The sequence below is a fragment of the Leopardus geoffroyi genome, chromosome C1 (genome assembly GCF_018350155.1).
Source record: "Leopardus geoffroyi isolate Oge1 chromosome C1, O.geoffroyi_Oge1_pat1.0, whole genome shotgun sequence".
NCBI lineage: Eukaryota > Metazoa > Chordata > Mammalia > Carnivora > Felidae > Leopardus > Leopardus geoffroyi.
Window position 1 is genome coordinate 173,053,678 of NC_059328.1, and position 26,982 is coordinate 173,080,659.

A 26,982-nucleotide genomic window follows, 5' to 3' on the forward strand; every position below is an offset into this window, starting at 1 on the left:
CAATCCTCAGTGATCCTTACCTGTTGATATTTACCTTCTTGAATAGTTTCCCTCCATATCAAATCAAGGATTTTTTTTTTCATAAAAATATTTTTCTTTAATGGCTTTTCATTTAGCAGCAGGGTCTTGAGAAACAAAATTAGGTAAGTGAATACTGGGCAGATAATCCTGCCTGCTTGATCTACACATGTGGACATGATATGCCCAGAGCTCCCAGAGGTGCACATGCAGACAAGATACGCAACTAATCACTATGTCCAGAGAGATGTGACCTCAACCGAATGTCAACCTTTTACTGATAACAAAGCAGCGATGTTGAAATATGTTTCCAAGACACCAAATGTAGGCTTGTCTTCATGCTGGTGCATGTGTGCCTGTGTGTGTATGGGTGTATAACTGGGGGAGTGACTTATGGAGCTGGGAGGGCCAACTCTACAGAGACTCAGTGTGTGGGGAGACTCAGAGCCCAAGAAAGACTAGGTGCCGGAGAAGAGTGTTCAGAGGCCACATTGAGCTCAGCTATTAGGACAGGAGGTGCTTTGGGCTCAGGCAGTGGCTGGGGGCTACTGCCCCTGTTGTAGTGGGTTTCCAGGATGGGTTGCTGAAGGCATGGGTCATCCTCAGCTGGGTCCAGGTACCCATCCAAGCCCTCGGGATGAGGTGAAGCTGCTCCTGTCCTGTCCTACAGAGACTTCCTTGACCTATTCACTGGCCAGGTATAGCAGAAGGTGACTTAGAAGCCCAGGAAAGTGGCCAAGGAAGGATGCCCAGCCCCAGGACACAGAAGAACAGCAGCAGCAGCACCAAAGACCTCTGCTGGTGGCATCCAGCTCCACCACAAAGGTGCACATCCCTAGACTAGCACACAGCAAACTGACCAGGTTCAGCACTGTGCTGACATTCACCTTGCTGTGATGACCCAGGTGGCTGTTCTTGCAAGAAAGAACAGAACTCCACTAACCAGTGGGTACCAGTAAGTGGTGGGAATGTGAGAGAAGTGATGAAGTATGGTTTATGCAACAGTATAGCTTCTGGCTTGGCCTCTTGGATTACTAATTCTGAGAAAAAGCAACTTCTGTATCATGAGCACATTGAACACATTTAAGAATCTGTGGAGAGGACCAGGTGGGAGAACTCAGTCCTCATGCCAGTAACCTGTAGCAACTCAACAACCATATGAGTGAGTCAGTCAGCTTGAAGGCAGATTCTCCAGATTCTCATTCAATCTTCAGATGATGCAACCTTTGTCAATACCTTGACTGCAGTCATAAAAAGTCATGGGCCAGACCATCCATCTTAGCCAATTATTGTTTGAGGTAATTTATTATAGAACAAATGATAACTAACACAGAGTGTGGTATCAAAAGTAGTAGGCTTCCTCTTTCAAAAAAATTAAAACTGAAACTAGACATGTGGAAGTGGCTTTAGGACCAGTCTGTAGCTAGAATAGAACCTGGAAAGACATCGAGGGATATGTTCATCAGAGTTAGAGATCTTTGAGCATAATGCTGGCAGAAGCCTGGTGAAATCGAAGTGTTGACAGAGAGACCTGAAGGAAAGTGAGGACAATTTAGTCAAAGGGATTCCTGTGATGTAGAGGCAGCAATACTTTCATTGAAATAACATGAAAAATAGAAAATATAATTAATGAACTGGGTGATCAAGTTAGGGAGATTTCCAGGCAGCATTAATAGATGTGGCCAAGCGTCTTCTTGCTGCATACATTAAAATGAAAGAAGAATGAAAATCTAAAAGAAAAAGACAGGAGTGCCTGGGTGGCTTAGGTGGTTAAGCCTCCAACTTCAACTCAGGTCATGATCTCACCACTCCTGAGTTCAAGCCCCGCATTAGGCTCTGTGCTGACAGCTCGGAGCCTAGAGCCTGCTTCCAACTCTGTGTCTCCCTCTCTCTCTGCCCCTTTCCTACTCACGCTCTGTTTCTTTCTTTCAAAAATAAATAAACATTAAAAAAACTGAAAGAAACAAAACAAAACAAAAATAAAGATAAAGGAGCTAGAACATGCTTAGTTTGAGAATTTCAGGTTCTCCAGATAGCAAGTAAATCTAATATTGAGAAGTAGTTCTCAAAGATCAAGAGGCAACCGAGTGTGACAGTTTCTAAGTATTGTTGAGTTTTAACCTAAAAAAGAAATAAGAGTAAATGAAGGCAAAGTGGTATTTGCAGAAATTCTTCATAGGTCCGAGGAAAGTACGAAAACTTCACATGAAAGAGTATGAAATGGTCTCAACAGGATACATAAGAAAAAAGAAAAAAAACTAGTATAAGAGGCAGAAACAATGTTAATGGCTTCCAGGCATTGATTTACACACATAGCTTTCCATCAGGATCACCTAGGGAATTTTAGATACACTGCTTCAGAGGATGTGTTAAAAATCAGATGTATTAGACTCTTTATAGGTAAGGTTTAAACATATTTAAAAATGTCCTCTATAGTGATGATTCTAAAAATTCAAATTTGAAAATAACTGTTAAAAAGACAAAATATATATCCTATAAAAATCAAGAATTATACTTTTTCAATCATCTATCTAAAATACTGCATGAAAGAAGATAATTATTATATAAGTCAAATGTTGGAGAAAAACAACTTTGACATAAGTTTCCATAATAAATTTTATTTTAAACTGAATATATGCATATTTTTTTGGGGTGCATAAGACTCAAATACATTATCACTAGGAACATACTCTGAAAAAAAACTCTAAAAACTACTTTAACTGAAGTAAAATCAATCTCTGTATAATTTCCATTATACGGAAAACAAGACCAACAAAGGCTTTATTTAGGTTTTTGTAAATTGACAAAATGCATATTCAAATTTAAGACAAATTTCAGATTGGGTTCTAAAAAGTATTCAACAATGTGTTGTTTTGAACACATTGAAGAAAACAAGCTTAAAAGGAAATAAACACAGAATATGGCAAATATGGAGTAGTTACCCCAACCAGGCAATTTCACTTCAGCTCAAATACAATTCAAGACTGAAAATAACCATAAAATATTAAGAGTGAATAGCTAAAAGAATAATTTACTAAGAATATATTGCACTTCTGATATAGTCTTGATACCTATATGTTAAAGGTTGTCAGAAATACAGAAAGAAATATATTATTCTAAAATTACAGTTTTGCATATATCTTGAGAACTCATAGATAAATGTGATTAGAATAATCAAAGTAGTAAAGGTTTTATTAGAAAGTAAAGTAATAAAGAACAGTTTCCCTTACAGATAAATACTATATGCCATTGCTGTAGAATATTAACATTGACATTAAAAACAAAAACATTGTAAAAGAAACCAAATCTCAATAAGTGTCACAGAATCATTATAACCAATGATTACAAAGAAATTAAGCTCATAAACAGAAACATAATAGCTTATAAAATATGTTAATGTGCAAATATGTTAGTCATATTTTTAAATATCTCATGGCTTATACAGGAAAACATGACAAATTCTGAAACATTTATTCAAAATATATTGAAAGTAAATTTCAAATTTATGAACGAAATCCAAACTGGTCACTGAAGGATGTTGAGAAAAAGACAGTAAGAGAGAAACAGAAACTGGTTTTAATGTTTTCATCAGAAAAAAATGAAAATAAAGGTAGTAATAGTTCATATAAAAAATTAGAAAAGATTAAAATAGTAACTCCAAATAAATAAGGTAAATAAAATAAGAAAAAACAATAATTTAAAAAAATAAAATGTCTTAATGAATCATTTTTTTCTCTTTAAAATCAAATAAATCTTGGGGCGCCTGGGTGATTCAGTTGGTTAAGTGTCTGACTTTGGCTCAGGTCATGATCTCATAGTCCATGAGTTCAAGCCCCACATCAGGCTCTGTGTTGACAGCTCAGAGCCTGGAGCCTGCTTTGGGTTCTGTGTCTCCCTCTCTCTCTGCCCCTCCCCCACTCATGCTCTGTCTGTCTCTCTCAAAAATAAATAAACATCAAATATTTTAAAAAATATAAAAAAATAAAATAAATAAATCTTTGGCAAGACTCATAATAAAAAAAGGAAATAATTATGTATCAGAGTTATTTTTTGTTTGTTGGTTTTTTTGTGGTTTGCAAGGATCAGAAATGAACAATGGATGAATTAAATGTAAAAAAAATTTAAACAGTAATAGAAGAGTTGATAGAATTTACTTTGAACTCAAAAGAACAATGCTTGGAAATGGATGATGTAAAGGAGTCTGAACAGATATGTCCACAGACATAATAAGGATTCTGCTATCAATGTTTAATGTGGATAGCCAGGACTTGTACCATCGTGGCCACAGCTGCCAGTACTGGGCACAGCTGCTGAAGTCCTAATATTTTCAACCCTGCAATCTGGGGGATTAATCCTTTTCTGTCTCTACTTCTCTGCCTTTCTGGTTCCTCATTCAAAACCTGAAGTTAGTGGTTTTGATTTGTGAGGCTTCATTTGATCATGTCCTCATGCATGAACGGCAAGCTGAACTGAAAAAAAAGGACCTGGAATTTTGTTTCAATAGTAAATGCAGGAGATTCTGCCTCCACTTTACCAACCTCTTTCCCTCCCTAAATCTGTCTAATCTTCATTATCTAACAGAAAGTATGTTTCCCAAATAAATCAATTCAAAAGCTCCTCAGTTACTGTATCTAGAGACAAATCCTGGATTTTTAGCTAAAATAAAATCCTTTTGCCATTCTGGGATGATTTCATCTGGATTATCTGTAAACTGTAGCCATGTGATATTGTGCTTTAGAATTTTCCAGAGGAAGAAAGGTGTCTTTTATTACATTAATGAGTTGACTTTTCAGATTGGAGACTAGTTGCCTGGAGAACTAAACGGGTGATCAGTTCCAAACCTCTAGAGGGGAAAGGGACATTGAACAAATCAATGGAAAATGGCCAATGATTTTTAATCAATCATATCTATGTAATGAAGTCTCACATACACAAATAAATAAACCCAAAAGAACAGGATTCAGAGAGCTTCCTGTTGGTGAAGCTGTTTGGACAGAGGTGTACTTGGACAGGGAATGGTAGCTCTGTCCCTTCCCCCCATAACTCCCCCCATACATCTCTTTTATTTGGCTGTTCCTATGTTACACAATTTTATAATAAACTGGTAATCTAGTAAGTAAAATGTTTCCCCGAGTTCTGAGAACTACTCTAGCAAATTAAATGAACTCAAGGAAGAGGTCATTGAGCCTTCAATCTATAGCTGATTGGTCAGGACCCCAGGTGACAGCCTGGGTAGGTGACTAGCATCTGACAGGCAGGGGACAGTTATGTGGTATTGAGCCCTTAACCTGTGGATTCTGATGTTATCTCTCTGTAGACAGTGTTAAAATTGTAGGACACCCAGCTGGCACTGAGGAATTACTTACTGGGGACTCCCCTCTTTCCACACGCCCCCCCCACACTGGAACTGGGTGCAGAATTGAATGCCAAAACTGGCAATTTATATACCATGGACATATTTATATCAAACTGTGTATAAAAGAAAAAGAAAGAAAAATAAAATTTATTTTGAATATATAAGTATATATTTATTTCACACTTTGGAAGGAAATACAGTAGAGATTACTGTCTTTGTTTTTATATATTCATTAAGAGGCTCTAATAGTTGGTTATACTAATAATTATCCTTTTATTGTCTTTCAGATATGAGTGTAGTCATAATGCTGCCACACAGCTATACTTGTCCAGATCTGAAGTATGCCAGCATATTTACAGAATTCTTTGCAAATCAGGCTTGATTTTTTTTTCTCTCCTCTAACAGCTATCCATAGGGGGAACGCCCCATGCAACTATAGATAAAATGCTGAAGTGATAACAGTGTAGCAGATACAAACATGCCAACAGCTCAGCCTGATTCTTTGTGATGATGGAATCTGCTTGTGTGTCCCACCTGGGGCTTGATGATAAGAAAGCCCTACCTTAAAATGGAAACTTGGAATATTAGTCACTAGAGTTCACATAATCATATATTTTCTGCTTAACTGGAACCAGAAGCAAGAAGATTCCTCAAAAGTAGAGCCATAAATTGTCAATCACCCATGACCAATGATTTAGTCAATCATGTCTATGTAATGAACCTCCAAAGAAAACCAGAAGAATGGGGTTCTGATTGCTTCTACATTAGTCAACACAGGGCATCGGGGAGACTGATACAGAGAGCATGGAAGCTCTGCACCCCTTCCCACATACCTTGCCCTATGCATCTGTTCCATCTGGCTGTTGATTTGTATTTTTTCATGTCCTTTATAATAAACTGGTAATATAATGAGTAAATGGTTTTCCTGAGCTCTGTCAGCTGTCCTAGTAAATTAGTATAACCCAAGGAGGGGGTCATGGGAACCTTTGATTTATAGTCAATCAGAAGCACAGGAAATCAGAACTTGTGATTGGCAACTGAAGAGGTCTTGTCGGACTGAGTCCTCACTCTGTGGAATCTGATGCTACTTCCAGGTAAATAGTGTCTGAATTGACTTGAATTATAGGATACTTGGCTATTGTTAGAGAACTGTTTGGTGGTGTGGGGAAAAACACACACACACACATTGGAATTGGAATCGGAATGCTATATACCTAACCTAAGGCATATCTTTCCACAGAAGCTAGTAACCATGCATTCATTATAATTTCTCATATCCATTTTTTTTCTTTCTCCACAAAAATAACAATAGCAACTGTCATAATAATTGAAACCTTAAGTTAGAGTACAATGTCAATCAATTTTCACTGCGTGAATACATTTGAGGACTCTTTAACTCCTTGATTCATCTCTTCATTTATACATTTGTCCAAACTGGTTTAAGGTAACAGGATATGCACTGTATATAAGAAAATCAATGCTGTAAAGTTAAATATGTATATAGTTTGAAATGCCATCTTCTATATTGATATGATAGTATATATGGGTTGTGTGTGTGTGTGCATAATTATATAGAAGTAGAATGTAAATCTGGAGGGGTAAATGGCTTATTCTTGATTCCATTGTATCTTGTCTTAAAGAATCTCTGTTATCAGGTCTGACTCCCTCCTGGTGCCGCAGGGCCCCTCCCAAAGAGGATCACAGAAGGATAAGCAAGCTAAGCCTGCCCCTCCCGCCCCTGTGCACCTTGCCAACCCACCCAAGCTAATACGCCAGATCCCCAGCATCACAAGCCTGGCAGTGTGCAAGTAGCCCAGATGGGCCACACCACCCCACAGTGAATCCCGACCCTAGAAGAGGAGAAGAGAAGGTACACACCAGTCTGACTGTGGCCCCAGCAGTGGGCTGGGGGCAGACATCAGTTCTGACTACGGCCCCGCTCACTAACACAAGTTATTCAAGACAGCATAGGGGAAGTGTCCTGCAGTTCTGCACCACTCCAGGGACTATCCAAAAGGACTAAATGGAAGAATTCCCCTCAAAAGAATTCCCAAGAAATAACGACAGCTAACAAACTGATCAAAATGGATTTAAACAATATAACAGAAAGTGAATTTAGAATAATAGTCATAAAATTAATCGCTGGGCTTGAAAACAGTAGAGAGGACAGTAGAGAATCTATTGCTACAGAGATCAAGGGACTAAGGAACCACAGGAAAAAGTCTGGAAAACCTCCAAAAGCATGGAGGTTAAAGAACCCCTACTAAAGAATGAATGGGTCAACCAGGCAATTAGAGAAGAAATTTAAAAATATATGGAAACAAATGAAAATGAAAATACAACAATCCCAATGCTTTGGGATGCAGCGAAGGCAGTCCTGAGAGGAAAATACATTACAATCCAGGCCTATCTCAAGAAACAAGAAAAATCCCAAATACAAAATCTAACAGCACACCTAAAGGAAATAGAAGCAGAACAGCAAAGACAGCCTAAACCCAGCAGAAGAAGAGAAATGATAAAGATCAGAGCAGAAATAAACAAGATAGAATCTAAAAATCTGTAGAGCAGATCAATGAAACCAAGAGTTGGTTTTTTGAGAAAATAAACAAAATTGACAAACCTCTAGCCAGGCTTCTCAAAAAGAAAATGGAGATGACCCAAATAGATACAATCATGAATGAAAATGGAATTATTACAACCAATCCCTCAGAGATACAAGCAATTATCAGGGAATACTATGAAAAATTATATGCCAACAAACTGGACAACCTGGAAGAAATGGACAAATTCCTAAACACCCACACACTTCCAAAACTCAATCAGGAGGAAATAGAAAGCTTGAACAGACCCATAACCAGCGAGGAAATTGAATCAGTTATCAAAAATCTCCCAACAAATAAGAGTCCAGGACCAGATGGCTTCCCAGGGGAGTTCTACCAGACGTTTAAAGCAGAGATAATACCTATCCTTCTCAAGCTATTCCAAAAAATAGAAAGGAAAGGAAAACTTCCAGACTCATTCTATGAAGCCAGCATTACCTTGATTCCTAAACCAGACAGAGACCCAGTAAAAAAAGAGAACTACAGGCCAATATCCCTGATGAATATGGATGCAAAAATTCTCAATAAGATACTAGCAAGTCGAATTCAACAGCATATAAAAAGAATTATTCACCATGATCAAGTGGGATTCATTCCTGGGATGCAGGGCTGGTTCAACATTCGCAAATCAGTCAACGTGATACATCACATTAATAAAAGAAAAGATAACCATATGATCCTGTCAATCGACGCAGAAAAGGCATATGACAAAATTCAGCATCCTTTCTTAATAAAAACCCTCGAGAAAGTCGGGATAGAAGGAACATACTTAAACATCATAAAAGCCATTTATGAAAAGCCCACAGCTAACATCATCCTCAATGAGGAAAAACTGAGAGCTTTTTCCCTGAGATCAGAAACATGACAGGGATGTTCACTCTCACTGCTGTTGTTTAACATAGTGTTGGAAGTTCTAGCATCAGCAATCAGACAACAAAAGGAAATCAAAGACATCAAAATTGGCAAAGATGAAGTCAAGCTTTCACTTTTTGCAGATGACATGATATTACACATGGAAAATCTGACAGACTCCACCAAAAGTCTGTTAGAACTGATACATGAATTCAGCAAAGTTTCAGGATACAAAATCAATGTACAGAAATCAGTTGTATTTAAATACACTAATAATGAAGCAACAGAAAGACAAATAAAGAAACTGATCCCATTCACAATTGCACCAAGAAGCATAAAATACCTAGGGATAAATCTAACCAAAGATGTAAAAGATCTGCATGCTGAAACCTATAGAAAGCATATGAAGGAAATTGAAGAAGATATAAAGAAATGGAAAAAACATTCTGTGCTCATGGATTGGAAGAATAAATATTGTCAAAATGTCAATACTACCCAAAGCTATCTACACATTCAATGCAATCCCAATCAAAATTGCACCAGCATTCTTCTCGAAACTAGAACAAGCAATCCTAAAATTCATATGGAAACACAAAAGGCCCCGAATAGCCAAAGGAATTTTGAAGAAGAAGACCAAAGCAGGAGGCATCACAATCCCAGACTTTAGCCTCTACCACAAAGCTGTCATCATCAAGACAGCATGGTATTGGCACAAAAACAGACACATAGACCAATGGAATAGAATAGAAACCCCAGAACTGGACCCACAAACATATGGCCAACTCATCTTTGACAAAGCAGGAAAGAACATACAATGGAAAAAAGACAGTCTCTTTAACAAATGGTGCTGGGAGAACTGGACAGCAACATGCAGAAGGTTGAAACTAGACCACTTTCTCACACCATTCACAAAGATAAACTCAAAATGGATAAAGGACCTGAATGTGAGACAGGAAACCATCAAAACCCTAGAGGAGAAAGCAGCAAAAGACCTCTCTGACCTCAGCCGTAGCAATTTCTTACTTGACACATCCCCAAAGGCAAGGGAATTAAAAGCAAAATTGAACAATTGGGACCTCATGAAGATAAAAAGCTTCTGCACAGCAAAGGAAACAACCAACAAAACTAAAAGGCAACCAACGGAATGGGAAAAGATATTTGCAAATGACATATCGGACAAAGGGCTAGTATCCAAAATCTATAAAAAACTCACCAAACTCCACACCTGAGAAACAAGTAATCCAGTGAAGAAATGGGCAAAAAACATGAATAGACCCTTCTCTAAAGAAGACATCCAGATGGCCAACAGGCACATGAAAAGATGCTCAACGTCGCTCCTCACCAGGGAAATACAAATCAAAACCACACTCAGATATCACCTCACACCAGTCAGAGTGGCCAAAATGAACATATCAGGATACTATAGATGCTGGAGAGGATGTGGGGAAATGGGAACCCTCTTGCACTGTTGGTGGGGATGCAAACTGGTGCAGCCACTCTGGAAATCAGTGTGGAGGTCCCTCAAAAAATTAAAAATAGACCTACCCTATGACCCAGCAGTAGCACTGCTAGGAATGTACCCAAGGGATACAGGAGTACTGATGCATAGGGGCACTTGTACCCCAATGTTTATAGCAGCACTCTCAACAAAGCCAAATTATGGAAAGAGCCTAAATGTCCATCAACTGATGAATGGAGAAAGAAATTGTGGTTTATATACACAATGGAGTACTATGTGGCAATGAGAAAGAATGAAATATAGCCCTTTGTAGCAACGTGGATGGAACTGGAGAGTGTGATGCTAAGTGTAATAAGCCATACAGAGAAAGACAGATACCATATGTTTTCACTCTTATGTGGATCCTGAGAAACTTAACAGAAACCCATGGGGGAGGGGAAGGAACAAAAAAAAGAGGATAGAGTGGGAGAGAGCCAAAGCGTAAGAGACTCTTAAAAACTGAGAACAAACTGAGGGTTGATTGGGGGTGGGAGGGAGGGGAGAGTGGGTGATGGGTATTGAAGAGGGCATCTTTTGGGATGAGCACTGGGTGTTGCATGGAAACCAATTTGACAATAAATTTCATATATTGAAAAAAAAAAGAATCTCTGTTATCAAAACTGATTGGAATCCAATTAAGGTGAAAATCTGATATTCAATGAATTTAATCAATGGCAAAGTCCCATTCATACATGCACATAGATACACATACATATCTCTTGCACATCTCCCATACGAGAGTTTATTGTGATCATTTTGTTGTGGTCAGTTGTGCTTTTAGTAGGACAAATCAATAAGATCTACAAAAACAAAACTTACAAAATGAAAAAGAAAAATGACAACTCTTAACAAACACTTACTAGTAGCCAGGCTCTATGCTAAATACAACATTAATGGTATTGTAAATATAACTGAGACAGTAAATGTATCATTTATATTTAGGTTTTAAAGATGAGAAAATTGAAACTTTAAAAAGGTTAAGAAACCTTCCACAGATCATCCATTTAGGAGATGGTGGAACCAGGCTTACAATCCCCAAAAATACCTTCAGAGCCTCCACAACTGGTAGCAATATTATGTTGCCTCCCATAAAACAGACAGCATAGTTGCAGATACTGGGAAAAAACCTAGAAAGCCTTTAAGAACAGTGAGCAGTGAGCACTTAACAAAATGAAAAGGAGACATTTTCAATGCTGTTTCCAATTGAATGAGTGACATACAACGATTTTCACAGTTCATTTGATAATACATCCTAGCTGATTTAATTATCTCCTCCTTGATCATTTTTTTCTCCATCATGTTTTCACTAGAAGAGAATATATTTTATCTTGGATGAATAAACCATTTGTCAATAGGATATACCAAAGACAAAAGGTTTAGTTGATCTAGAAGTAGTGTATTTATTAGGACGTTAACTTTTATCCAAGCTCGTCTTCAGTTAAATACATGAAAATTAGATCTGTAGACACTCTTTGTAATCATTTCATCTGTGAGTTAGTGAATCTATCAAAAACATTTACGCATTCAATATTTAGTGTTCACTGTTATGCATTCACTTAATTGTTTTATTTTATCCAAAATGCCATGATCTAATAGAAGAAGCAAAATACATTAGCTTCTTCTATACAGAAGAATTAGAAATGTTAATATATATTTATAATGTAGTGTGATGAGAGTTATAAGAGAATAAACAGAATGAAATGAATAACTAAATACACCTGCTGGAGAACAGAATATAGATCAGTTATCTTTTCTCAAATAAATTGGCATCAGTTTTCCGTAAAATGTTATGCACCTATCACCTCTACTACTACCTCTCACTTGGCCAGGAATTCAACTGACAAAAATAAAATATCTGATAAATATGGGAAATGTTCAGAACTATTGGACAAATATTAAAAGTTTATAAAGATTGTATTTGTTATTAATTCTGACTTATTTTCTCTAACTCGTTTATGAAGTTTCAGCAAAATGAGATATACTTAATTCTTTGTTCATGAAATCCAGGTAGAAAAGTGGATTGAAAAACAAAGTGCTCATTTTGAGTATTTGGGTGACTTTACTAATATAAGTGTCTTATCCTTTTTGGTGCACAACTTGGAAAAATATATGAATTTTTAAGTCTGACAGGAAAGAGTATTTCAAGTGGTTGGTAATTTTGGTTTCTCTAGAATGAAATAATCAAGATATTGTTTTTTTGTTGAAGCTATATAATGATTTGGTAGAAGCCAAGTAAGCAATTAGAGTAAATTCTCTTTAAACTAATGAAGTTATAGGATAATGGTCTTTTTGTGAAAGAAGTCCCTTGAGTGGTATCTGAAAGCATTTGATTGAAAATATGTACTATGTAATTTATCTATTTATGTTAATTTATTCAACATATATCAAACATAGAGGTTGTTTCTGATTGATTATAATTATTTTTGATTTGTACAGACTCTAGAAGATTTCATAAATAACTTTCTGATTAAACACTATATGTATGGAAATAAGCTGCAGTTCAAATTAATAATGCAATTTAAAATATAGTAACACTCATGAGTATTAATAAATAAAAGCTTATTTTAAGATATATATATATATATATATATATATATATATATTACACTCTTACTTTCCCCGATGTGTATCTTTTTTAAATATGATAATTTAAAGAATAAATCAGGGCACCTGCATGACTCAGTTGGTTGAGCATCCAGTTTTGGCTCAGGTCATGATCTCACGGTTGACGAGTTCGAGCCCCACATAGGGCTCTGTGCTGACAGCTCAGAGCCTGGAGCCTGCTTTGTATTCTGTGTCTCTGTCTCTCTGCCCCTCCCCCGCTCATGCTGTGTCTCTCTCTGTCTCAAAAATAAAATAAACATTAAAAAAACCAAAACTTTTAAAAAATAAAGAATAAATCAATATTGGTTTTACTTTATAATTCTGATTGTCAGCAATGATAAAATATTTTTTTTTCTTTTTATTGGCCATTTGTTGTTCTTTAAAGAATTGTCTTTATATATTTTATAAATTTAAAATTTATTGGGGTAACAGGGGGGTATTTAATTAATTTACATACCTCCTGGGACATTTTTAATGATACTTTTTTAGTATTTGTTATAATATTTCAAAATACTTTAGCATTTTACCACTTTTACCATTTTAACTATCTATATGATGCTTAATCTAGAGATGTTTGTACTTTATTTACATATTGAACCCATCAGATTATAGTTTGGAGTATATTTTAACCCTTAAAAAGGTAATTTCTTATTCTGTAGTCTGTTAAATTCTTACTAATAGTATCTCTACTTTCAAAACTTAATTTAATTTTTAATTTAATATTAAATACCTAATTGATTATAATACTTTCAGTGTCCAGCATAGTGAGGATACCAACATAAGTGTTTTCAAGCTCTATCTTAAATTTTATTACCTTAAAAATGTTTCCTTTATTTATTACTCTAATCCACTGTCTCTACATTAGCTCTTTTTCATATCATTTCTCATTGCTAACATGCTAACTGCTCTTTGCTGCTCTGTTTACACACGTGTTCATTTTTTACACTGTCAAGAGTGTCAGCTACTAAGAAAAGTATGCCACATCACTTAACTCCTCAGCAAAAATGCAGCACCATCATTGGTTCTCCATCAACTACAGAATCAATATCTGAAGTGCAAAGCTCTTAACGTGGTTTGCAAGGTCCTTCACAATATGACCACTAGATTACTTCCCTGGAGAAAATGATTTATTTTTTGTACTCTTCATAACAATCATGACATATATAATAATACTCTAAAATATGCAATGCCATCTCACGTTTTCTTTTTTTTAGAATCTTTTTTTTTTAATTTTTTTTTAATGTTTACTTATTTTTGAGACAGAGAGAGACAGAGCATGAATGGGGGAGGGGCAGAGAGAGGGAGACACAGAATTGGAAGCAGGCTCCAGGCTCTGAGCCATCAGCCCAAAGCCTGACGCGGGGCTTGAACTGACGAACCGTGAGATCGTGACCTGAGCCGAAGTCGGGCGCTCAACCGACTGAGCCACCCAGGCACCCCTCACGTTTTCTGACATGGTCTTCCCTCTGCCTAAAATGTCTACTTTCCCTGATGTATAGCTTTGTCTTCTGCTTGAAAAAGGCTGCTCATCTTTCAAACAAAATAGCATATCACCCCTTTTGTTAAAACAAATAGCCATTTGTTTTCTAAATCCCTAAATAGTGCCTATTCCCATTTTAAGCTATTTAATATTTATTTGGCACACCATGTTATGTTTCCGGCAATTGGTTAAAAGATATGGAAACCTGAAGATAATTATAATATACTGGCAATGGCATATATGAAGAATGCAAATTTCCAAAATCAGTCAGCCTTTATTTTTCTTATAAGGTATTCCTTTCAAAGTATAAGTGAAACTAAAATATCTCTGGCCTCTATAAGTTGACATTTTTTTTTCTCTTGAATGTAGATACTGGCTAAGTTAACTGATTATATAGGTGAAAAAACGGATTGGTATTAGCCTCTATTTAAAACCTAAGTTTCTCAGAAACAAGGATTGTAATTTCTTACGAAAATTCTGTGCCTCAAGAATGTACTTGGGCCCATGTTCCCATACAATTTCTCTTTATATATTGATAGTCAGGCAACATCCTCATATGCTTGTTTTCCTCATAATGTGTTATTTCCTTGCATATTCTGAAGACACTGCAAATTCAACATACCTAAAACTGCATTCAGTCATTTTAAATCTCCAACTACTTCTCTTCTCTTTTATACTTGACCTCATGGATGACAACATCATTTACTATTAGACACTCAATCTTGAAACCTTGAAAATTAGTTATATTTGACCCATTTTCCCTCCCTCTCACCTTAAACATCACAGTTAATCAACAAATCTTGACATTTTCTCCAGCAGTATCCTCCTAATTGGTTTTCCTGCTTTCAATCCTGCACTGTTACATAACTTTTCTCTGAGTAAACCAGAATTGCTTTTCTAAATGATTTACACTATCAATTCCTGTTAATTCTGCAGTGGTTCTCAGGACCAGGTCTTTCCCACGTGGGTGGTCTCTGTGCCCACCACAACACCTGTCATATCGGAGTAGTTTGCAAGGGGCACTGGAGGTATATTTAGTTATCAGAAAAGTGCAGTTCAGGAGTGTAATTGGATGAGACAAACATTTTACGAAGACAAGAACTAGCATAAACTGTGGGCACCTCTGAAAAATTTTGGCTGTTAAAAAAAAACAAAACTCATTTAGGTAAGCAATCATCTAAAAGTCTTCTCTCATTGTTATGTTTGGTAAGGATTTGGAATCACTTTCCCAATCAGTTGACAAAGCTACAGTAATTACATATTTTTGATCAAAGAAATGCTTTCTCTCTTTAAGTCTGGATCCACATTAATTTTTGCTTAGTGATGTTTCCATCTCTTGCCAAATGTGGCATGACTGAAATACCTACTCTCCACTAAATTTTAGTGGTTTGCTAAAAGGATATAACAGTTTCTATGGAGGATTTTTAAAATATATAACTCAATAATTCTATACTACACAGCTTTTTATTGGAAAGAATATATTCTAAAATGTTGATGGTCTTTCATTTTCTTATATTGTATTTTATTTGTGCCAGTTAGCCATATTCATAGGCCAATCACAGATAATATTAAGTTAAATTTGAAGTCTCCATGGGAAAAGCATTTTAAAGTGCTATTTGAGGGCATTAATTCAAATAACCTTTGTTTCTCTCTCTAGTTCTTTTATGTTTAAAAATATGATAATAGCTAATGGATGAAAATTGTAGCTTAGCTTATGATCCCAGACACTCATTGTGACCTTCTTCATCTCTCTTTGATCCTTAAGAATGGCAAATCTAGTTAAATTAAGCTCATTTCATTCTTTGACTTGGCCTTTCTTCTTTGATAGTTAGACCTTGTTTATATAGTTAAATATCTTCTTCAATTTGGACTCTTGTATTGCATTTTGATTGTAATTATGAATTCATGCAATTTAAAAATCTGCATTATAAATAAACATTATTACTTGAAAACTTTTCTCTAGTCTTATGTAAAGATTTTTATTTGCTTTCTCTTCAGATTTAATGGATTATTGTCCAGGAAACCATAAGCTTAGGAAAAAAAAAAAAGACTAAGCCAAAGTTCAGGGTTTATGATGAACTGTTTTTTTTTTTTTCTTTTTCTAAACTACACTATTTTGCTATGAAGATGTATCCATATGAAGTAAAGCCACCTTGTCAATGAGAAAATCCTTAATGGGCTGACCTTTGGCTTGCGGAGGGCCAAAACTGCAATTCAACAGGTTACTTTTAATTAGTTAAGATGTCATTTCAAAATAAAAATAGTGAAACAAAGTCATAATTCTGGTAGATGTTTTCTTCAATCAGGATTTGGAAAAGCTGGCAGGAGGCAATGCTGTCAAGCTTTAATGACTTCTTGAGCCTGAGTGACAACACATTTCATTATAAGTAGGTCAAGGTTAGTTTGTCACTCAGTGGCAGCACAAATACATGCCACAATCCCTAGAACATATATCAGAATGAAATCAGAAAAGCTAAGGAGAAAGGATTAATGTTATAAATTCATTTCTGTTTCCCGTCAACAATTTATAAAATTGGCAGTAGTGTTATAAACTGAAAACTTATAAAAGCAAAATAATAAGATACTCACAATTTATGTATTTCTATAAATGCTATTTAAATGAATCATTAAATTGACAAACTCAAATAATGTGTGCATTATTTTTGTTTCACAATTATGGAAAAGATCTTAATAAGTTCACAGGTTATCACTAAATTTGATTATTTTGTCAATGAATATATTCATTAACATTTTATGAAGGAAGAAAACTGTGGAATTTTTAACTGTTGATTAAAAAAAAACAGCTAGTTTGTTTTTATGGGTATAGTAGTTTTCTTGCTATGGTAGTTTTCATGGCAATATTGGATATGCTTTTCTCCCAGAACTCACTACCCACTTTTTTGTCCCTACTGTGTTTCTCTTTGACTGAAGAGCAAGAAGGAAATAATTAAATTTGTCTTTATCTTGCTGTTACTTGAAATTACCCCTCAAGTTCATCCTCGGTCAGTGTTGTTTTCTCCTAAGCAATTTTTTTTCAGCAACTACAGGAAAATAATATCAACCAACGAAAATAAACAGTTGTAGAGAAACATATGCATACATAAAAATACACACACACACACACACACACACACATACACTATATACACCTATATGTAATAGTCCAAGAAAGCCAAAATAGAAATGAAAGTAAATCAACATGGATTCCATTCAGTTCTTTATTTTGGAACTGTAGTGACATTGCTTTATTTCCAGCTTCTTCTTTTTTTTTTAAATAAAAATAAATAAATGTAATTTATAGTCTCTGAGGAAAACACAGAGTTATTGATAGAAAAGTAACCCTCCACAATCAAACCATTGTAAATATTTTGTTGTATTTCTTCCTAGTATTTCTCATACACTTTCATTGGAATCTTTGAAAATCCCTTTGGTGTCAGTTCTCCCAAACCTGTGTGGCAACTTTATGGGTAAATTCAGCTTTCAGTAATAATTTATAGAATTGAGTTTGTTTAGCCTTGCGGTGTACTACAGTCCAAACAAAATTAAAAAATGAAATATTCAAATTGCATTGGTTTTAGATGTGTTCTAATAAATAGTGTATCCCCACTGATTTTATATCCAACTTCAGGCCAACACCATCTGTGCTTAAGTTATAGGCACTCAGTGCATTATTTGGTATACTATCAAAGAGATGCTTAACCCCAAATAAAATAGGTGTCTCCTAAGAGAATCCTAACTTCTGGCCATTCCTTTGCCAGTAGGAGGTTTACTTTCAATCCTAACTTCAGGAGCTCAGTGATTCCTAAACTTCCCCATCATAGCTATATCTAATTTATGTTCATATTAAAAAAATTGTTCCTTTATGCCAACACAGATGAGTGACCTACAGTTGAATGCAACATGCTCTTCTATTGCAAAAAAATCTGGTATAATAACAATAATAAATAATTTGGTTGATACACAATGTTACATTAGTTTCAGGTGTACAACATAATGATTTTTGTGGTAAATGTGTTTCTTTAAAGACAAACTACCATTCATTCTTCTAAGGCACCAATGTACTGTGAGCAGTTGTTAAGTGTTTTATAAATATTGATTCATTTAATCTTCCTAAAAACACTGTGGTAATTATTAATTATATTCATGAAATAAGAATATATACATATACAATAAAAATGGAAACAATATGTTCTTGTGTTTATTGAACACTTTTCCATCCTTTCTCATTTTGGAATTGACTATTTAATCCCAGGACCACCCAAACATTAATATTGGCTATTAGAGAGAAAGAGAGGGAACCAGAGGAGTTTTTTCTTATGGTTAATAGTAAAAAAAATGCAAGGAAAAACACATGGAGACACTGGCTTTTGAGATTTTATCTGAAACTCTTCACCTGATTCTTTGTATAAATTCAAAATACAGTCCTAATTTATCTGATATTCACTGAATAAATTTTTATTTCTTGTTTCATAAAATTGTTCATGTTTGTTTAGGGTATTTTAAAATTTCAAACCATATTTTATCCAGGTTATTAACTACAGAGGTACCAAATAGTGAATTTATATTAATTATCTAGAAAATAATGTAATTGTAACATGTCCCTATAATTTTTAAATATTGTTTCCCAATAATGATTAGTAAAAAGCACAAATAGACTTGATTTGCAGCCCATTCGAATTATTAATCTGTGATTTTCATTTCCTTTAGATAAGAAATGAAGATAGCTTCATTTTACATTTTATGAAAGTACATGATTATTAAATAGAAAAATCGATTTAAAAAACAGAATTTACACACAATTTAACTCAATATTTTTTTATTTCAATGTGAAAAATAAAACAATGAAATCTCCAAACTAAAAACTGATTTATTGCATAGTGGTTTTGCATTATGCATGTGTATGATCTTTTACTTTTAAAATAATTTAATGACTTTTAAAACTACTTAATATAGGATTTCTATTAAAGTTCTGGAATTGGGTCATCTAGCTGAAGGCAGTGCCAGAGATCAGAATTTTATAGTCACACAAAAGGCATTTAATAGATTTTTAAAACTATTGTTTAAATGTTTATTTATTTTGGGAGAGAGAGAGAGAATCTCAAGCAGGCTCCTGCTGTCAGGAGAGAACCCGAAGTGGGGCTTGATCTCATGAAATGTGAAATAATGACAGGAACTGTGAGATCATGACTGTAGCTGAAATCAAGAGTCAGACACTTAACCAACTGAGCCAGCCTGGTTCCCCTTAAAACTATTTTATACAAACTTCTTTTAGACAAGTGAGCATGACTATTCAGTCCTTCCTTTTCCTGCTGATGCTAAAAAGCTGCATCTCTAGACCAGAAGTTTTTAAAGACTTGAAAGTTCTACTATTTTTTTGTTGCTTTATTTTATAGTCTTCAAAAGTCTATTGACTATTAATTTAGGTAGCCTTAATATAATTATATGTTTCCCTTTATCTTTTGGTTAATCCTTATTACATTATATCAGTAAATTTTATTTTAATAAAGTAATCTTTTCTAAGATAAATTTATAACAAATGAAGAAATATAATTATTAGCCAAGAATGTTTATTTTATGAAACCAATTTTATTTAAACATTAATTGATAAATATTTGATACGTTTGAAAAAACATCTTCCTAGAACTTCTTATCTTCTTAAATTTCCACTCAGAAATAATTCACACATGCAAGCTGGCCAGGACACATATGTACACCTACATACATGTATATGCAAACACAACATTTTTCAAACAAAAAATTTACCACAGACTTATCATTTTTTTATCAGGTCAATCTTTTTTTTCCCTCTCTAATTAGGAGTTTGTTATTCTCTTAGCAGAGTCTTTCTAACCAAATAGTTGCTTTCTAAACTTTGAAACTTTGAACGCAAAGCTTTACCCATCAGTTTATTAAATACTTTAAAAATTACAGGGGCACCTGGGTGGTCCAGTCAGTTAAGTGTCCAACTTCAGCTCAGGTCATGATCTCATGACTCATGAATTTTTGCCCTGTGTCAGGTTCTGTGCTGACAGCCTGCTTCAGATTCTGTGTCTCCCTCTCTCTCTGCCCTTCACCCACTTGCACTCTATCTCTCTAAATAAATAAATAAATAAACATTTAAAAAAATTAAAAATTACAGTTACTATTTACCAAAATAATTGAATAGGAAAAAAAATCTCTTTGCCTGCAAGAGAACACACACACACACACACACACACACAAACACACATTTTAAAAATACAATTATTCATGTCCAAAATATTAATTTGAGATCAGCACATTCACTCAACATTTAAACATGTTTATACTTTATATGATTTTTCTTCCCAAAATTGGATTTAAGAATCTATGGATATTCATTTTTTTTTTTAACGTTTATTTATTTTTGGGACAGAGAGAGACAAAGCATGAACGGGGGAGGGGCAGAGAGAGAGGGAGACACAGAATTGGAAACAGGCTCCAGGCTCTGAGCCATCAGCACAGAGCCTGACACGGGGCTCGAACTCACTCACGGACCGCGAGATCATGACCTGGCTGAAGTCGGACGCTTAACTGACTGCGCCACCCAGGTGCCCCAAGAATCTATGGATATTCAAAGTGACATGTGGAAGACTCTTGGTTCATTTGTCTCCTTCTTTGCCTTTTTTTTAAAAGTATAATTCAACAGGATTTATTTATAAAGAGATTATTTACAAAAACATGAGCAAGAGGCAAAGTAACTGGAAGGGATGGTACAGGGTGAGTAACACAGGAGGTGTCCAAACAGGAGAGTGAGGAAGCCTGGCAAGGCTGACTTTTGCTCTCTCACCATGTAGGAGTCATGTGCTGGCCTGAAGCAAAGAAGCTAAACCTCACTTTTCCCACCATTTGATCTCCTATCGGAGCCCTTCATTGACCAAACAGAAGCCAAAGGGCACATCAGCTTCCTCAGCAGAAAGCAGTGTGGAGAAGAACATGGACTACATCTGGACAATCGAATGGAAGTGATCTGACACAACATGGCTTCTTCAGATCATCAATTAAAATGTCCAAGGGGCGTCTGAGTGGCTCAGTCAGCTGACCGTCCGACTTCGGCTCAGGTCATGATCTCAAGGTTCATGGGTTCTAGCCCCGCATCGGGCTCTGTGCTCTCAGCTCAGAGCCTGGAGCCTACTTCAGATTCTCTCTCTCTCTCTCTCTCTCTCTCCGCCCTCCACCACTCATGCTCTCTCTCAAAAATAAAATAAACATTAAAAAATTTTTTTAAATGTCCAATAATGCAGGGCCAGGAATGATATTCTTTGGCACAACACCAAAAACCATTCCAACTACACATCGATCTATTAAGCAGAAAGAGGTATTCAATATAAGGCATATTATCCAGGGAAATTTTCTCTATATTCTTAACACATTGATGCTTCCTTCTGGTACTGTTTTTGAAGATATTTTTACTTGATTTCCTGTACAATGCACTGAGTAAAAATGACATAGTTCTGGTTTCTCTTTCCTGAACCAAATTATGTAGGGTAATAGTAGCTATTATTACCTGAGCTTAGATAATTTACACATTTTCAAAGCTAGTAAGGAGCTGTCCAAGTTTGTCTGAGCCCATGCTCCTTAAACTACTACCTCATAGTAGAGAATATGACTATGTTCCGAATATGATATATATAACATATGTGCTGAATATGTTCTCCTCAGCTTCATGCTTGTTCCATTTTTTGCAAGAGGATAGTGAAATATTTACCTAATTTCCTAAAGTGAAACATCCTGCCCCACCTTTTCTAGATCTACTTGCATCTATAACCTCTCCAGAATGCACACAATACACTCATCAAAAATGTAAAACAACAATCTCATTTGAGACAGAATATTTGCAAAACTGATGCCACAATTAACGCTTGTCTCTAACAAAGCAGCAACTCACCATTAGTGATGAGAGTCTAGAATTTGACATCCATGGGCAAATTGACATTCTTTGGAAGTAAAACCCACTCTATATTTTGCCTTCAAATCAAGTTAACAGTCCTCATAGTTAAAATAACCCAACTGTCATTTCAACCAAGCATAATATGGTGGAGCAGAATACAACAAAGATAAGCTAGAACAGCATCTTAGTTCTTCTGCTCAATTTGACAATATTGTTATTAGATTTTAATGATATTTTGTGGTCCTGCAATTGATAAGACTTTCTAAGTCATTTCAGGCCAAGCCAGAGAGAGTCTAATATCATTCTAACATTACAGTTAGATGGTGTGGCTGTGTGTGTGTTGCGGGGTGGGGGGGGAAGTGCGTTAGCCTCTGGTGCTATAGTCTCTGGGTGCGGTGATATGCACAGACGAAAGGTATTCAAGAAACCTATGTTTTCATAACTTTCATATATTGAAAAAAATAAATCCTTGAATTTTGTAGCATATATAGATTCATTCACATAGTTTCAGAATTGATGGGCAACATCTCCAACACCTACACATGCGCGCGCGCACACACACACACACACAGATATGCTGTGTTATCTCCAAGAAAAGGAATTTAAGTATATACTCTCATATTGGAAACATGCTAGATAGGTATTGAAGTCAGCAAATAAAATGTCTATGAATTGATATACAAAGTCTACCAGACTTTTACTAGAGTTCGGGACACATATGTTCATTGCATAAATGTCATAAAACAACCACGATGGTTTAGAAGATTCATCAAAATAACTTTCACAGAAATTATTTCTTTTAGACTTGAGAATATAGGGCTATGAAGTTTAATAATGGTTTTATATTGTTAAAAAAAACCCACATCCTTCTGAAGCATAATAGCAATAGATATTAACTGCCTTAGGCACTTCAAAATCTTCTTTTCCCACATGCTATTATTATTTTTTATTATCCCATATAGTTCAGTTTATTAAGTAACACTTTTTTAATTACACAAAAATCAAAATTCCTTCCATTCAGACAGCTCTCATCATAAAAACCTGACTATAACACTCAAAGTGGGTTTAGCCTCTGACTGCAAGGAATGACCTACTTATATTTAAACTTAAGGAACTGTCTTCTTTACTAGGTAACCAATCCAAAGACATGATACGCTGTAGCAGTAATCAGGGGTCTCTTCCTCAGGGAAATGGATTTTGCCTTCTGATGGCTAATTTTATGTGTCAACTTGGTTAGGCTATAGTGTCTCCCTCTTTTTTTTTTTTTTTTTTTTTTGTCAAACACCAACCTAGGTATTTCTGTGAAGGTATTTTTTAGATATGATTAACATTTATATCAGTAGACTTCAGGTAAAACAGATTACCTTCCAAAATGTGGGTGGGGTAAGGGTCTTAAGAGAAAAGACTAAGGTCCCTGGAAGAAGAAGGAATCCCCCAGAGCAGCATTAAATTTACCCTGGGTCTCCAGTCTATCAGCTTCTGTGGGGATTTGGGGCCCTGCCAGCCCACACCATCACATGAGCCAATTCCTTAAGATAAATATATAAAAATATAAATATATATATATATAATATATATTATTAGTTATATATAAAAATAAATACAATTGGTTATTTACATATATACACATATATACATGTATGTATATACATATATATGTGTGTGTGTGTATATATATATATATATATATATACACACACACACATATATATATACACACACACATGATTGGTTCTGTTTCTGTGAAGAACCCTAATACAATTTCTATGTTACTACAAACATATTTGGGTGCTCAGATTCAGAACACAGGGTTGATACTTCTAATGTGACCTTCAAGAAATGTTTTCATGTGGTTGACTAAATGATAGTTGAGCACATTTTTTTTTGGTGCTACCAGGCTACATTCTGGCAAAAAGAAATTATGTAAAGCCCTTTAATTTCTCTGACCCCTAATTTTATCAAGCATAAAATAACTGAGTTGAAATTATAGAAAATGAAATAAAGGGCAATGATCAAAATTCCTGTTTTCCCACTAACTGATAAATCAATAAAAATTATTTTACATTGTTTTATATAGAAATTAGTAGACACATAAATAATTTACAAAGATTTACTTATATTAACATAAAAATATAAGATTTTTCTCTTTTTGTCTGGTCAATATGATATCAGAAAACTTTTTGTAGCAAAGATGTGACAGAATAGCAGGTATTAAGTAGGGCTTAGACATTGAAATATTAAAAGTAAAAACACAGTTAAGGTATATATATGTGTTTCACAAAAACCAGCAGGGATGGAAACAACTTAAATGGACACTACTGATTTTAATGACACATGCATATCTATTTGTTTTTTAGGCACTGTTTTGTATGCCATTTTAGCTAGTAATTAAGTCTTGCTAGAACTATAATACAGAGATTTGACAGTGTCATATTCTTCAATAAGATAAATGGATAAATAAGATTTTCATGATCCTTTAGTTCTCAAGTCAAATGTATTTCAGATTTTGAAAAAAAAATATGAAGGCTGGGGTTTGCATTCTCAAAAACTTTTATTCCTCTCTTCTATTTTGATCTTGCTGCTTAAAAGGTGCAGTTGTACAATCATGCAAGGATTCACTGAATCAATGACTGGATTTTTCTTTACAGAGTGGTAACAAACAAATTTTTATAAAACATTAAAACTAAATCCCCAAATGTTTCTCTGGAGCATTTAATTTCCTCAATTTAATGTTGTGCAGTCATTTATTGAAAGCTGTGAATGACAATGAGAGATGGCTTGTCACAATCAGTTGTCTATTGCATCTGAAATATGAAATAAAATTAACTGAGATTATATATAATGAAATTTTCAGGAAAAGGAAGATAGGTTTTATTAGTCATTTCTCAGTTGAGTTTTTTTGTATTAAGTTCATAGATTCTTGTGATTATGGGAATAAACAAAATTAAAATATAGCAACAAATGGACTTTCTAATTCTTTTCAGCATCATAGTAAGTTAGGCCTCTCTATTTATACTTATGCTAGTTTTATATTATTTTTTAAACTTTTGATTAATTTTTATTTTGTTAGCTACATTAGGTTTTGAGCTCTTTTCCATGTTAGTTCAAATTCTCCATATAATAATAAACTTTATGTTCACATATTTTTTTTTAATTTTTTTTTTCAACGTTTATTTATTTTGGGGACAGAGAGAGACAGAGCATGAACGGGGGAGGGGCAGAGAGAGAGGGAGACACAGAATCGGAAACAGGCTCCAGGCTCCAAGCTATCAGCCCAGAGCCTGACGCGGGGCTCGAACTCACGGACCGCGAGATCGTGACCTGGCTGAAGTCGGACGCTTAACCGACTGTGCCACCCAGGCGCCCCAATGTTCACATATTTTATATACAATTTTGATAGGCTCAACTCATCATTTTTGTGTCTGAATATCATATGAATTTTTGTGTTTCAATTCCATCTAAAATCTTATCTGAAAATATGATCATCATTACCTATAAGGCTTCTCTGAATTACTGATAATACAAATAATAGGCTCCATGGTATATTTTTAAAGACATGCTTTCATACAGGTTGTCATCAACGACTACTCTAGAACTTGTGTGGCTCAATTTTCATGTAGCCCATAAATTCCAAATTTTTCATAGATGGTCTTGATGAAAATTAAATACTATGTTTTTAACATTCCTTGCTCAGCAGGCATTTTGCCACAATAATTTCTTCTCAAAGAAACTATCATTATGCATTATTTTTTTCTTCATAATGTTTCCAAGGATTCCACATTATTTTTTATCAAGACCATATGTCCAGGGTCATCTAAGTGGCTCAGTAAGTTGAACGTCTGACTCTTGATTTCTGCTCAGGTCATGATCCCAGGATTGTGGGATTAAGCCCTGTGTTGGGGTCTGTGCTGGGCATGGAGCCTGCATGGGATTCTCTCTCTCCCTCTCTCTCTCTATCTCTCTCTCTCTCTCTCTCTCTCCTCTGCCACTCTCTCCCACTCACACACTCTTTCTCTAAAAAAAAATTAACTTAAAAAAATACCATCTGTCTAGAGTTCACAATATCAATTTTTCATGTCTGTAAATTTTGGAAGTATTTGGCCACTGTCATCTTCAAGCCTTCTTCTTTTTTTGTTTTCAAAATTATACCATATTTTAAGTTTCACCCACAATTCTTACAAATAACAATATTGCTCAAGAAATTGGAATTATTTAAAGAACTCAAGAGCTCGTGTTTCTATGTCCTTTCATATTCTCAGTCCAGTGAGAAATTACAAGATCAAGTATGCCATTGGAATAAGAATTTAGAATGAATATTCCTTTTAGCTTGCTTGTGTCATCCTTATAGCCCAGTTTCCTCATCTGTCCCTCACAGATCAGCATTCAAAAATTGACAATATTAAAATATTGCATAGGTACAATATCAATACTTAACTTTGGAAACTTGATTTTCATTAATTTTGCATGTAAACAAAGATCTCCTAATTTCTTCACGCCCGTTAGAGTAATCGACCTCTCTCTATTGTTTTACCTGTTTACTTCCAAGTCAAAAGTCTTTTGAGGCCAGAAACAATGACTCATACATCTTATCATAAACACAGTGGGGGAAAAAATAGTTGCTTTCACTTTATTGTCTACTTATATTTTTGACTTTGTCATCCAAAA